This window comes from Onychostruthus taczanowskii, unplaced genomic scaffold (genome assembly GCF_017590055.1).
Source record: "Onychostruthus taczanowskii isolate IOZ18803 unplaced genomic scaffold, ASM1759005v1 scaffold7, whole genome shotgun sequence".
NCBI lineage: Eukaryota > Metazoa > Chordata > Aves > Passeriformes > Passeridae > Onychostruthus > Onychostruthus taczanowskii.
The window spans coordinates 9620189-9634328 of record NW_024504786.1 but is presented as its reverse complement, the minus strand read 5'-3'; the positions used below and the strand labels follow the sequence as shown (position 1 = coordinate 9634328).

Sequence of the window (14140 nt, the reverse complement as noted above, 5' to 3'; positions counted from 1 at the left end):
AACATAAATTGCATAATATATTTATTTGTGAAGGTTATTAGAGCACAGTTTTAAATGGATCCAAGTCCTTGGTAAGGTGAGTGTATTCTGGTTCCCTGGGCTGAGATTTCCAATACATCCCAGTCTGATCTGTGGGCAAGCTGCCAGCAAGAGGGGGGAGGTTGCTGTTCCCCTCCTACCAGCTCCAGTGCTTGTCCAAGCAGCTTCTGTGCTGGTTCCACATGAAGTGCCAGGAAGAAAGGAACTGCCCTCTCCCCTCAGAAATGGAAAAAACTGCGGGGATTTTTCTTGTCCTGGTCAGCTGAGTTGTTGAGGGGATGAGAGAGGATCTCCAAGGGCTTGTGTATATGAGGGGGTAGGTGGAGGTATCTCTGAGCACAGGGGCCACTGGGCAGGCATGCTGTTCAAGCCTCTTGTCCCACCTCGGAGCTGCAGCTAACCCTCTCCCACCAAGGCTGTGATGATCAGTGCATGATGCAGCAACCATCAGACACCAAATTTCAGGGCACTGTCACACTCTCCTTAAGAGGGCTGAAGCTGTTTACAAAATGCGTACTTTGTAAATGATAAAGACTAAATAATGTATTCTGTGCATTTGCATAATTTTGAATCACTTATCCTTCTGAGGGCTGTAGTCATTTGGCTCACGTTAAAGGATGCTTAGCGGTGGAGTTGAGCTCAAGCCATCAGCTGTGGGTTGAGTTGACACTGAAGATAGGAGGTATGTTTTTAGGGAGACCATGCATGATCCCTGTGATGTCCCTGGCTGCACAGAGCAGTGCCCTGACGGCTCAGAGGTGAGACAGGTAGGAGGCATGGTCAGTGCTGTGAAAGGTCAGGGTGTCTTTCAAAAAGGGTTTGAGACCAGAGCAGTCAAAGTGGGACATAGCTCCATGGTGATGGCATGCTGGGTCATAACCTTAGAAGGCATTAGGAGAGAAGCTTCTGCTCTGCACTGGTTGGGATGGGGAGGGTTCCCAGCTGAAAATGCTGGAGAAACATATTTTTGGGCAGTTGCAAGGTGACAGCGGGCCACAAGGATGGGGTTGGGCAGAAGATGCTGATGTGGGGTGATAAGAACTTGCTTGATTTGGGTGGGCAAATGAGCCCTGACAGGGAAGTGGTGTAATTCATTTTTTATTGTCAGGGAAATAAACTTCAGGGATAGGGAAAAGCTGTGTAAGCTGCTGGATCAATGTTGGCATGAAAACAAATGGATAAAAGCTGTTCAGGAATAAGTGTTAGGCTGACAGTTTTTTTAACTACTGAAGGAGCTCAGCCCTGCAGTTAGAATTGGATGTGGAGGCTGAGGAAGAGCACTGTCAGTATATGGGGCTTTGTTGCTGTGATTGGGGTTCTTGGTTGTGATACCTGTCGTGGAGGGCTGAGCTAATGAACTGTAAACGTCTTTCCTGCTTGCATCTGGTGGTGGATTATCATGATTGTGTCATGTGCAAGGAGAAAAGGGGAAATTGTCCCTTGATGTCATGGTTTTAAAGGTGTTGTATGGGAATATGTGCTGAACTGAACTGCTTCTTCCCCAGGGTGGAGAATTCATGTCATTAAGCAAAGTTGTAATCTTTGCTGTACCTTTAATCTCTGTATGTCTTTGCTGTTTTGGTCACTTCTGACACTTACTCTTATGTTGTTTGTTTTTCCCCTAGGTATTTTTATGGCCTCTGTCACAGTGGTGTCTCAGTGTCTTCCAGGCATTTATGGATTTATTCTGAGAACGTTCCTGTGAGGTAAGGAAATATTATCACTTGGTTTTACAGACTGGGAACTGAGGCAGCGGGAGACAAAGGTTGCAGGAGTCTTGTAGCATAGCCAGCAGTCAAACACTGATTGCCAACAAGTTCATTATTGTCCTAATCCCATACCCAGCTACCTGTCCCTGGCTTTTTTTCTTTCTTCGTCTTTCTACTTACTTGTTTTTTTCTTTTTCCTTCCCTTGTCTGAGTTTTAGTAGCAGTAATCTGCAAGGAGATGAGAGGACCTGTGGAAAATATGATTAGGGGTACTGGTGTCCTTTTTTTAACATTGTTACTTATGAGTTGAAATTCCTTTCTAAAAATATCAGCAGATCTGTTTATGTTAAATGATTAGCATGTTTAGACTTCCACAGATAAGCTGTCGTGCCTTTTTGAGTCAGTAACTCCTATATCCTACCTGTCTAGGCTTGTGGCTGTTGAATTCTTACCCTGCCTAAGCTAATGCCATCCCAATCACCTAAAGCAATGCCAAGAATTTCATCATCCATGCAAAGATCTGATTCATGTCAAGACAGGTGTAAAGTTTCTCAAGCACACTTATGTATAATTACTGTTTAACTTTATTTTTCAAAGATCTTTCCAAGCCAGCTAAAATGTGCAGGTTTAAGCTCCCAGATTCTCCCAGAAATTGGGTTTCAGTGCCTGATTAGTGATGCTGATCCCTTTCAAAAGTATTACAAAGTTCCTGACACGTGTGTGCTCTGAATTACAATTTAGATCATAAAATCAAATATCATGAATAACAGCTTGAAAAATGTCTCAGTTTCCCCTTTTAAGTAAGGAATTTTTAAGTTAGGTCTCCCTTGAGTCCTTTTTTCTATTCTAGATGATATTTAAAATGTGACTTTTACTACTTAAAGAATTTTCTTAGAGTTATGGAAGTGTTACAAGTTGGAAATACACCAGCAGACTATGACAAATATTTTTATGTATGTTAAAATCATCAAAATTATTAAAAATACAACATTGGAAAGAAGTATCTAATGCCATCTTTCTAATTTCACAATCTGTAAAATACACTTACTAGATCACATTTATGCTCTTTATTAGTGTGTGTTACGTGTCCTTGTGTCCCCAAGAATAAGGCCCTAATGACTCATGAGCTGTCTCAAAGTGTGCTAAATAAAATTAAAGAGCTGGCCAGTGACCTTAACAGTCAATTAGGCTATATGTCACTCAGCCCAGTATTTGTTGGGTGTGGAAGAATAGCACAAATTCATTAGCTAAGATGCTGATGCTTGAAACAAGCAAGATTTTTCTAACATCAGAACTGGTGTTGCTGCTTAAGTGGAGATGGAAGCACAAATGGTAGGTATGTGTGTTTGAAAGCACTCCTGATGTGGTTCTGGGGCGGGGAGGAAGCTGCTCCAGGGCCTTTGGGCTCAGAGCCTCGTGAGGGAGATCCTGCCAGCACCTGGTGCTGGGCTGGGCAGGGGCAGTTGGACATGATGCTCAGGGTTTGGCATGTGTTGCCTCAGAGGTTATTCGGAGACAACGCAGCAGGAGGGCTTTCAGAACCCTTGCAGGGCAGCAGGGCAGGGCAGGATGTGTTGCTGTGATGTATGGCATGCTTGGTTTTCCTCAGAGGTGCGCCCGGGTTGGCGTGGTTGCATTTGGGCATGGGCAGGAGGGTGAGCAGGAAGGCTCTGGGCTGCTGTGCCCACTGAAGAACAGAGTTGGAGTACTGGAGCCCCTTCTCCCTTAGCTCAGGAGAGGGGACATGAACAGCTGCTGAGTAAGCAGAGGTGCAGACAGGTCAGATTCCCTGTTGTCCGCCAGCTTCCTTGCAGGCTCACCTGTCCCATGGAGCTGTCAGCATGAAGCCAGGCTGGCAGTGGGCAGCAGGGCTGAGCGTATCCCAGTGATGGGCAGACTCGGCGAGCTGCAAACCTGGCCAGTATCTGAATTAGGGTATCATCTGTCATCTTAAGTTCACATTTCTTAAGTGATCATCTGCATTTTGTTTTGTATTGTGTTTGGAAGCATCCTAGAGCTTAGTTTGGAGATGGCCACCCCCCTGGGAGGGCACTATGTGGTGACAGCTAAACCAGGAGAAGTGACATTACAGGGAGCTGAGATGGCAGCTTGGTCGTGCAGCTCCTCTGCAAAACAGCTGTCCTTGAGGGCTTCTCAGTTTTACAGCACTTCTTTCCTGGTGTGTGCAGTTATGAATGCTTTCAGCTGACCCTGAGAAGGTCTTCTGTCATTCTTAAAGTAAACTCAGGTTTCAGGAAAGAAAAGATGACAGACTCAGTCAATAAAAGATGTGGCTGAAAGTACAGTTTGAGTGGCATGCAGTAATATCTTCTAAAGTAAATCAACTTTCTGGAACATAAATTGGGCAGAATCTCCCTGTTCTAGGTCATGGTTTATCTGTAGGGTTTTCTTTTAAAATAATTTCCTTAGTAGTGATTTGGGAGGAGGGGACAGAGAGCCTGGGAACAAAGTGGATGAATGGGTGAAAAAAGAAAAGGATGCCTTTTCAATCACATCAGGCTGAATCTAAAGCATCAAGGAATGATGTTACAGGAGAACCCCTGAAGATAAACTGTAACCTAGATTAGCAGAATACAGATTAAGTTTTCAGGACTTTAGAGACAATACTCTGTCTCAAAAGCAGTCTTTTGTCATTCATTTAAACTAAAATTGTTGTATGGTTTCATTTTCAGGGATATACAGAAATACCTATCCATTTGAATGTTGCAGTCTTGAAGTTAAGGAATTTATTAAAGTGAATAATGCCTGAAAAGATTAAAAGAAAAAAAAATTAGATTTTTCATTTGAACTGACTATTGCTAGTGAAATACTGTAATATCTGTGTGATCAAGGTTTGGGGGATTTTTATACAATCAGCATTACCCCTGGAGTTGCAGTTGAAACTGAGACTTCTGCATAATTGTTTTTTTCATTCTGACTTGAAAGTGTAAAAATGTTGTCATTGGGTCACATTGCCCTCTTATGATAATTTGAACATTTTTATTCTTTAGTTTATTTACATTTTGGAAAATGTGGTATGATACCATATTCTAATTGAAGGGTTATTTTCTGTACTAGAGGTTACATATTTTTACAGAATGTTGGCGCAAAACGTACGTGATTCAAAGTGATATAATTGTGTGTTAATGCCATATTGGCTGGAACATAATTATAATTAATGCAAAACAGTGAGTTACCCCTTACTTTTCATTGTAATCCAGTGAACAGTATTTTCTGGCTACACTTACATGATGGGCTCAAAAGGGCATTGGCAGAATTTGTTGGCATTGTTCAGGCTTATTTATACGTGACTATGTATTTTTTGGACTTAATAGTCTTTGCAAGTTGTTTTATCTCACAAATAAGTAGATTGCTTCAATGTATTGGAACCCAAAGGACGCAACTACTGGCCATTTACCTGGCTTCACATGATCAGTGTTGGAGACTGCATGTGGGGATGGAAGGGTGGGGTTTAAAGCTCCAAATTTGCACTTGTAAAATTCCCTTCTGCTTTGAAGGTGTTTGCTTTAGCTGTCTACAGGGATACATATTTTGAGAAGTTTATTTATGAAAAAAAGGCTCAGGAGATGCTGGAGATGTTACATGATTTAACCATATTTGCAGAATTGAACATGAGCTTTAGCCCTCTGGTCTTTTTCATTTCCTTTTTATATTTTATGATGAGTATATTGGTAGGTGGCTTTTGTGTTGTCACTTCACCTGTTTAATTTAAATTTAGGTATCTGAGGGTTGTGCAATAAAGGTAGAATCTCCATAACTGGCAACATAACCTTGTCATCTTGCAGAGTCAGCACTTGCTCATGCTCTGGCGCAACGGCTTTGAATAGCTGCCACCCCATGTGTGTGTTTCCTAAACTCGAGACAAGTGCTGAACTCATTAAAAATACATGCTATATACGTTAATGTGCATAAGGAGTTTTGGTGCTGAGATCTCCTTTGAGGCTACATTTAACTCTAATTAACTTGGTTTCGTTCTGTCTACTATCAGCATAGGCTTGGCTGAAACCCGCCAGTATTGGTTAAACCGTGGGTTTGAAGTAGAGCCCAGCGGGGTGATGGATTAAAAAGCACGGAGTTGTGACTCTGCTGGGGTGCCTGGTGCCTGTGCCAGCTCCCGGGGCTGTGCTGGGCACGAGCACCAGCTGTGCCATTCCTGGGGCACAGCGCACAGCAAGCGGATACGCGTCCCGTCCTACTCTGGGGCAAAACTCAGGATTTCTAAAGAGGCCTGAAATAATGAGGTTTGCTGAGCTGTGACTGAACAATTGCATGACATCAAACTCCTCTGACTAAAATAGAGTCTGAATTTTTCCACAAGTGGAATAAGGAACAGCAGCAGAGACTACCAGTATTTTACTGTTCTGACTGTTCTCTCTATTTGTACCTTGTTTTTATTCATCGTTAACTCAAGGATGAGATCCGGGGATTCTCCTAATTATAATCCGTTTTTCAGGGGAGGCAGACAGCAAGACAGGGATTATTGATGGTGGCATTTGCAGTAGGGACAAGTACCAGCAATATATGGATTGGAAATATGGGGTGGGTTCTCTGTCCTGACAGTGTTGGAAATCAAGCTTTATATTATGTCCAGTAAAGCAGGTTTCACTGAAAGCTGATTATAGTATTTTGTGAGAGAGGGTTTTCAGTGTATCACTCTGGAAGAAAATACTCACAGATTCATATTCAAGGCTAGGCTGCTGTATTTTCTGTAACTGGAAGAATGCATGGATTTGTTGCATTTTCATCACAGCTGGCAAAAGAAATTTTATTTTCCCCCTTCTTTTAACTAGTACTAGGGTTTTGGTTTTGCAAAAGGATTTTCTGTAGAAATACCAGGTAAAATGGATTCTGGATTTAGACACCAAGTGGGGTGGGAGTATCTGCCCAGCGGTTTTTGAGTGTTCATAATTTCTTGAAAATTTGACCTTGTAAAATATTTCAAGTAGGGTACACTAGAAATTGAGGCATTCAAATCACTAACTGCTTTTAAAAGTGACATCCAGAATCTCCATTAACATTGCATCTTCTGCCTAGGGGATCACAGAACAGAGCCTTGATGTGTCTTTGAGAATGGAAATGAAGCAGTTTAAGTTACTGTTCTTCAGCTGAAATGTGGTAACAGCACACAACCATGTCTAGTTTCATTTTGCTGAAAAACAAAATAGTGATCACAGAGGATGATCTGAGGCTGTCTGTTTTGCTTTGCATGGAAGCAGACTAGCAGTGATCCCGTAATGTCTTGCCACGTCTCAGCCATGAGGATGGTAATTTCCAGCTGATGAAAGGTAAATTATGGCTAGAACAGGTGGATGGATGCATTAAAATTGAATGTGCTTCACGGTGCCTGTCTGTGTTCATGGAGGAGTGGGACTTGCTGTGCTGGTTTGGACCAGTGGTCAGTCTAATTCAGTACACTACCCCTGGCAATGATCAGTGCTGGATAACTTAGGCAATCAACAGGAAATTGTGCATTTGATTATCAGATGTTTTATCTGCTGGGGAAGTGTTGGATTATTTTTCTTTCTTTTAACTTATAAAACCAAACCAGGCTGATGTAGTAATTGATAGAGTCCTTTCTAAAATGCAATTCAAATTTTTCTTTAAATCTTCCTGCACAAAGAGTTTATTGACATTTCTTAGTGTTTTCCCTTCAGACACCCCAGCTTGAGGGTTGCTCTAAACCATTTGCAGTCTTCAGTCCAGCTCAGACCAATGTTCCTTCCTAAATGTTCTTCTCTATCTCCAAAAGGCCATAGTCATAGTACATGAATAGTGTGGAGTTGGGGTTTTTTGCTAATGTTATAGCTGAAAGATAAAATATTAAATGGATATCATGTAGTTATTGTATTGCTTGAGTGTGTCTTCATATTAAATTAATTTAAACAAGGTGATAGGAGTAAAGTGCAGAGTAGAAAAAGGATAGATCAGAAAAAGGAGATAAGATAGGTGTATTCAAATAGGCAGAGCCTGATGAAATTTGCCCTAGGGTACATCAGCAGCTAGCCAAGCAACCTTTGAACCATTTACAATTATCTTTTAGAAGTTGGGAAGGCTTGGAGAGGTCCTGAAGGACTGAAAAGGGCAATGGCATTACCTCAGTTTGAAAAAGGGAGATCCAGGGGATTACAGACTAGTTAGTCTAGCTGCAGTGCTTGGAGAATTGAAGCAAAATTTTTAATCAGTTTCTAGGAATCTGGAGGATCAGAAAATAAGGACTCTGGGATATCAGTACCTTGTTACCTTGACTTCAATAGTTTAGTATAAAACCTCATGACATTTCTTGGGAATAAGGAAATATATGTATTTAATAATATGGTAAACAAATAATTGTTTAAGGACCATGTTTGAAGTGCAGTTACCCATAATTTGCTGTGAAAATCAGAAGAAGAAGGGAGATGGCATGAGGCATGTGAATACACCCATGTTTGTCTTGGGCTGAGCTTTATTTGCTGTTCTCTTTACTGGTGTGGACAAGGGAATACTAACTAAATCTGCAAGTAAGTCCAGACTGAGAGGTGCTCAAGCACGGTGAAGCATAGTTCAGAGTTAAATGGCTATGGTAGATTGAAAAGGCATGTGGAAATCTGCAGCTTACAACTTAATGAGTTGAAATGAGGAAATACAAAGTGGTGAGGACGTGGCAGGGCTGCACAGCGCAGGAAGACTGCTTTGGGACAGGCACTGGATCACCAGCTGTGCACAAGCTGACAGTTGCAGAAAGGACAAGCTGTGCCTGGAGTGGATGCCCAGGACTGTAATCAAAGGTAATGGCGCTGCTGTCAGTGCTGCTGGGGCCCCAGCTGTGGTGCTGCGTCCAGCTGCAAGGATGGTGCATCAGGGAATGTGGGCTGGCTGTAGCTGAGGACTAGGATGAGGAGTGGGTGTTGTTGGAGCTGGGTCTGACCAGCCTGTGGGTGAGGAAACCAAGTGGTCAGTTGCCATCTCAGCCAAGGGATGGACAAGAAGTGGTCCTAGTTTATGGGGAAGCTTGAATCCCACTGGTGGTCACAAGTATGAGGAAGGCAAGTCAAGCAAGGTGCCAAAACCAGATGAATCAGGCAGAAGACTGGGGGTGTCTGGGGACTGGAACAGGAGATGTGTGAGTGAGGTCCAGGGGAGCAGTGCTTCCCAAGCGTGGGGGAGGGAGGGTCTGAGCATGGTCACCCACCCCGGGCAGGTGAGTGGGGTGATGGCAGTATCCAGGTTAGACAGAGGGAGTGCAGTGAAAGGAAAAGAGGGAAAGTGCACAGGGTGCAGCAAGGAGAGTTCCTCTAGCTCAGCTTCATTGTGAAAGAGCACTGAGCAAGAGTCCAGAGAGCTTGTAGTGCTTCCATTTTAGAAGGTATTCAGAAATAAGCTGGGCAAGGCTCTGGACAGCACAGTCTGTCTTCAGAGTTGTTCCTGCTTTGAGCATGGATTTGGACATGCTGAGGTCCTTTCCTACTTGCTTTATTCAGAGTTTGAATAATCTATTTCCTTCCTCCTTATGTTTAGAGGATGAAATTTTTGAATGACATCTGTCTCAGGTGAGTGGCAGTGCTTCTTCAGGTAACCAGCAGTTCAGAAGGGCCAGGTAATACTGGGATTGCTTCCCTTAGTGTCTCTTAATAACACAAAAATGTTTGTTTTCACAGTCAGGTGTCAAGAGGAAACAATGTAATCAAATGTTTAAATTTCTTCTATGCTTCATCATTTTCTTTGTTAGAAGCACCAGTGTATTTTCTAGGGCACAGGTGTTGAAATTCGTAGCCTTTAAGAAACGTTTGTGTCGAGCACGTGGATTGGATTGGGTGCTTGAAGGAAATTGTTGCCTTATAATATAATAAACATGTACCTAATCAGAGAAGCTGATTATTTCCCTTCACAATAAATAGAAAACATGTGATCAGTTACATCAGGATCTATTTTTTTCTTTGTGTTTTGCAAAAGTAATAGCTATGAGCTTGTAATAGTGATATGTAATCTCTAACATGCAGTGGTTAAATATTAATATACGTTGGCCGTGTTTAAAGATCAAGAATGGTTTTTTAGGTAATGAAACGTTAACTCTCAAGCTCTATCAAATTTTGTAAGGTGACCCGTAGAAAAGGGAGTGTGTTATCATCAGAATGGTCATCTGTTGCATGAACCTTAGCAAGAATTCTATGCAATTATTAGAATATTGAGAAATTGATACTTAGTTTTCTGTCAAGGTCTGATTTAATCAGAGTTATGTTAAAAACATAGCCAGGCTGCTTGACAGGGATCACATAAAGAATTCCCAAAGACTGTGGGTCTGTCTAGCTCATCTGTCCCATTTCCTTAATCATGTTGATGGCGTTTTTGGTTTTGTTTTTGGTTTTCTTTTGATTTTGAAGCAGTGCTATAAAGCTGACAAGGCAGTACTTCGTTCAGAGCTGTGGCACTCCAGACTGGTTATTGTTTGTGATGCTGAGAAAGTCTGTAGGGTCACACAGTTACAGAGCTGCCCCATTTTCCCTGTTGGGACAGTCTCTCCTGGCACTTGCACGGTGGCATAGAGACTTCAGGCCATATGTGTAATCTTGGTTAATTGTGTTAGATATTTGTTCTCCTTGTTTAATGTTTGTCAAAGGCTTGTAAATGAAGTTGTTACAGTGTGAAATTTTATAGTGTCCGAGTTGGAAGTGATCCTGCTTATCTTGTTGACTTCCTTCCAAGCTATTTCTTGTGGTGGTTCCGCTTTGTAGGCCAGCATGCAGGAGTAGCGAGCAGGTCTTTCTCCTGAGTTTTGCTTGATAGTCATTAGCTCCAGATGGCAAATATGATTTTATGCTCTTGTAAAAGGTGTTTTGTTCAAAAGGAGTTCTGTGACACGTGCAGTGGGATTGAGGGTTTTGAAAATTTCAATTTATCTGTTTATCTCAGGAGCACCAATTATTAGTGTTGCCAGAGTGGTGACCCTGACTGATGAGGCACACAATGAAGAGGGGCTGATACAAGGTACACTACAGATGGTATGACAAAAATGTCATATTTTTTTCTGAATAGCAGTGACTGATTGGCTGTAGACATTCCTGACACTGTCTGACAGAAAGGGTTATTTTATCTGAAAACAGTGCAGTTACAGATGAGAGACCTCCTGAAAAACATCACTCACTTTTACTGGCGACATCCATCACTTCCTAATTATGGGTGCTTTCAGGTGGAGAAACAAGTTCTTTCCATTGCACCTCCAGAGCTTTTCTTGTCCTTCCGGCAGTAGCATAGGGTTAAAGTTGGCCTTTTATCCAGGGGCAGAGGGACCTGTGGATTAAATTAATGTGTATTGATGTCTGTATGTGTTAGATGGGTATCCCACTGTTAAAGGAATGGCAGTGGCCAGTAACTATGGAGAATGAATAATTCTTTGTAGCTTAACCCGCCTGCTTTGAAGCACAGAAGATCTGTTAAACTTACTTGTTTGGAAGTCAGGGCTTTTCGCTGTCTTCCAAAAGCCGAGTCAGATCAGAGCAAGTCATGTGTCCAGTGAAGAGAAAAACCCCGGATCCCTGCTGAGAACCAGGAGAGTCTCTGAAAATCAGTTTTCTAACATGTCCTAATTTTGGCGGCAGAAGGCAAGGCTTCCCTTAATGGTCCAGGAGCTCTCACCCCTCTGGATGTCCCTGGAGCTGCCCTGGCCATGACACCTTCTTCCCCAGCTCCTTCTGCCCCCAAGCATGGGGTAGGGAAGCATCTTCTTGAGTATCCTGGCCTGGCAGAGAGCACTTGGCATACATGGCCAGGACAGAGACCAAAGTGGGATTTTTTCCAAAATGCTGAATCGCCTTAACCTTTTCTTACTGATTTTGTTGATCCTGGTAACATACTGTAGAATTTTTCAGAATTCAAATACCTTTCTTTTCAAAGCCCATGTGCATTTTCAGTGCAGTCCCTAGCACTGCCTAGAGATCTGGTGTTGATTCCAAACCCTCTACTGCTTCCTGGCATCACTGAGAGCAGACGCTGGCAGCTGTGTCCATTATACAATGACCTAATTGATTGGAAATCATCGTCTCTGCAGGAGCCCTTTCTGTGGCTGGGTGTCTTGTACTCTGGTGTGCTTCAGCCTGCCTTCTGTGCAGGGCTTGGACTTTCAGCTGGGCTCTTAAGAAATTTACTTTCCTTTGCCATACTACCTAATTCTCTTCTTGTAGTCTTACAGCAAGAGCAAGCAAGATTTACTTTCTTTGTGTGATTCTGTTTACATTCAGATAAAAAAACCAGTCAGTTGAACTATTGTTTGTTTTTATGTATAGATGAGCCTTTGCTCCACCCACGAGTGTGCCTCCACTTACGTTTCTTTGTATTTACTTTGTGTGATCAGGCAGGTGTGGAGATGCTGAGGATACCATAGGAGTATGGTCAGCATCGGTGCCTGTGTGCATGGTGTGGCCAGGGAATAAATGAGCATTTTCAAAATTGTTAGTTAATTCCAGTGACTCTGCAGATGGCAAAGTATTTACAGTTGCTGGGGTAATCTTTGCTGCCCTGCTCTGCCTTTTCTCTTTGAAGAGTATCTGCCTTGCAGCCCTTCCCTGGCTGCTGGTAATAGCAGTAATTAAAGCACACCTGGAAATGAACACAGACGTGCTGTACCTTCTGCTGCCGAGGACGCTGATGTCCTGAGGTTGGGAGTGCCCACTGCTGCTTAATATGAGCCCTCAATTTAAATATAGGCTCAAGGTTAAAACCACAGTCCACAGATAAGGTGGGAGTGGACAGCTCTATTCCCCGAGTACATCCCTGGTTTCCTCCTGGGAATTGTAAGTAGGACAGATACTGTCCTGTTGAACTGAGTTGGTATTCCTTTGTCCTTAATTTTGTACTGCTATAGCAAGACCTTTTTGCAGTAAAACCTAAAGCTATGTCTGTTCCTTCAGATATAAAGAGGGAATGCAAATGAGATCAAAGTAATTTAAACCAAAAGAGAGGCTTGGTGTTGCTGTGGTCCCCAGACTTGGCAAACACCTGAGGTGCTGGTTATGGATGAGTGTTGCCCATGGGTTTTGTCTTCAGAGTTCTGGAAAAAACTCTGGATATCTTACATGTTGAGTGAAAACCCAGAATGTTGCTGAAGTTCCAGAGAAAGAAGTGAATTGTGCTGTGGCTAAGTTTACCTTTTCTTGAAAGCATGGGGTTCAAAGTTTAATTTACTTCAGGGAGAGGGGAGTGTGGGAACAACAACAACAAAACCCACCCCAAAACCCAAAATACCCCGTGCCCACTTTTTTGAAGTCTCTAAGACTGAAATGGATGGTTATCTATTAACTCTCCAAAGACTGATTTGTGGGGAAGGTGGCTCCAGAGCAGAGGCTTTTGCAAGGAAAGTGTGGGAGAGCCCATCTGTCAATAGTGTGCTTACTACTTTTCCAATGCTTTTACAAATTGATAGTCTGGGAATTCTCTGCTGCAGGTAAAGCCAGTTTCAAGTCCGTGCATGCTGATATTTTATTGAAGTGAGACATGAATGCTCTGGGGGAAAATGGCATTGTGAGATAAAGGGCTCTGATACATGCATATAGCTTGAATGTCATCTTACAAAAAAGAGATAAAGCAGATGTTAATTGTAAAACTGTACATCATGTACACTCTTTTCTTATTATTTAATTCAGCATGTATGATCACATATGAGGGCTCTGTATAGCCATCCTAAAAATGCATATTGGAAACAGTTCTGTGATTATGTAAATACAGAGTTTTAATAGAAGAGAGAGTAGATTTAGTAGTCTCTGATTAGAGAGAATATTTTTTTCAAGATTAGGAGTCTGAAATAACAGTCGATTTTATCATTTGTTTTGAAGGAGAGCTTTGCAGGTACACATTTTCTCCAAGCTTTATATAAGCAGTGTGACTGGAATAGCAGTTTTAATCTGTTTTAATGATGTTTTTCCAATATGAAAGGGACCAAGAGATGCCGAAGTCTAAAGGTCTACTGGTAATGGTTGAAGTGATGGGCGTTGTTTACAGAACATAGTGACTGGATAGCTGCCTCTTGCTAAGAGCATATGTGCGACCTTTGTTCTTGGTTTAAAGTATAATTAAGAAATACGTGCCTATGTGTATAATAAAACTATATCGCATTTGCTGACTGTAAGGTATTTAGGGTTGGCAGATACAGAAGCATTTCAGTGAGTGTTGGTGTTAAGTGTTTTGTTATGACTGATGTTGAGATGCTTTTCTCCAATGCAGTTAAAATGAGGTCAAATCAAATCTTTATTAAGTGTTATTCATAGGAGTGAGGTAATTGCCTGTTGTCTTATCTGTGTAGGTAAAACTCTCATCTTTTTCAGGTAATCACAAAGTGAAAACTGAGAAATCCCAGCCTAACCTGCCTTTTGCCTACAGCGCATGCCACGACCCTTGCAGATTTG

At 42.2% G+C, this 14140-nt stretch overlaps 1 protein-coding gene across 3 annotated transcripts in view; it reads left to right on the top strand.

Moving 5' to 3' along the window:
- PTPRF (protein tyrosine phosphatase receptor type F) overlaps positions 1 to 14140 on the top strand; it is a 376830-nt gene that overhangs the window by 88310 nt on the left and 274380 nt on the right. For all 3 annotated transcript variants that reach the window (XM_041421648.1, XM_041421647.1, XM_041421649.1), the window contains exon 2: positions 1665 to 1745. The gene's annotated coding sequence lies outside the window, so the exon portion shown is untranslated. The remainder of the gene's footprint in view (positions 1 to 1664; positions 1746 to 14140) is intronic.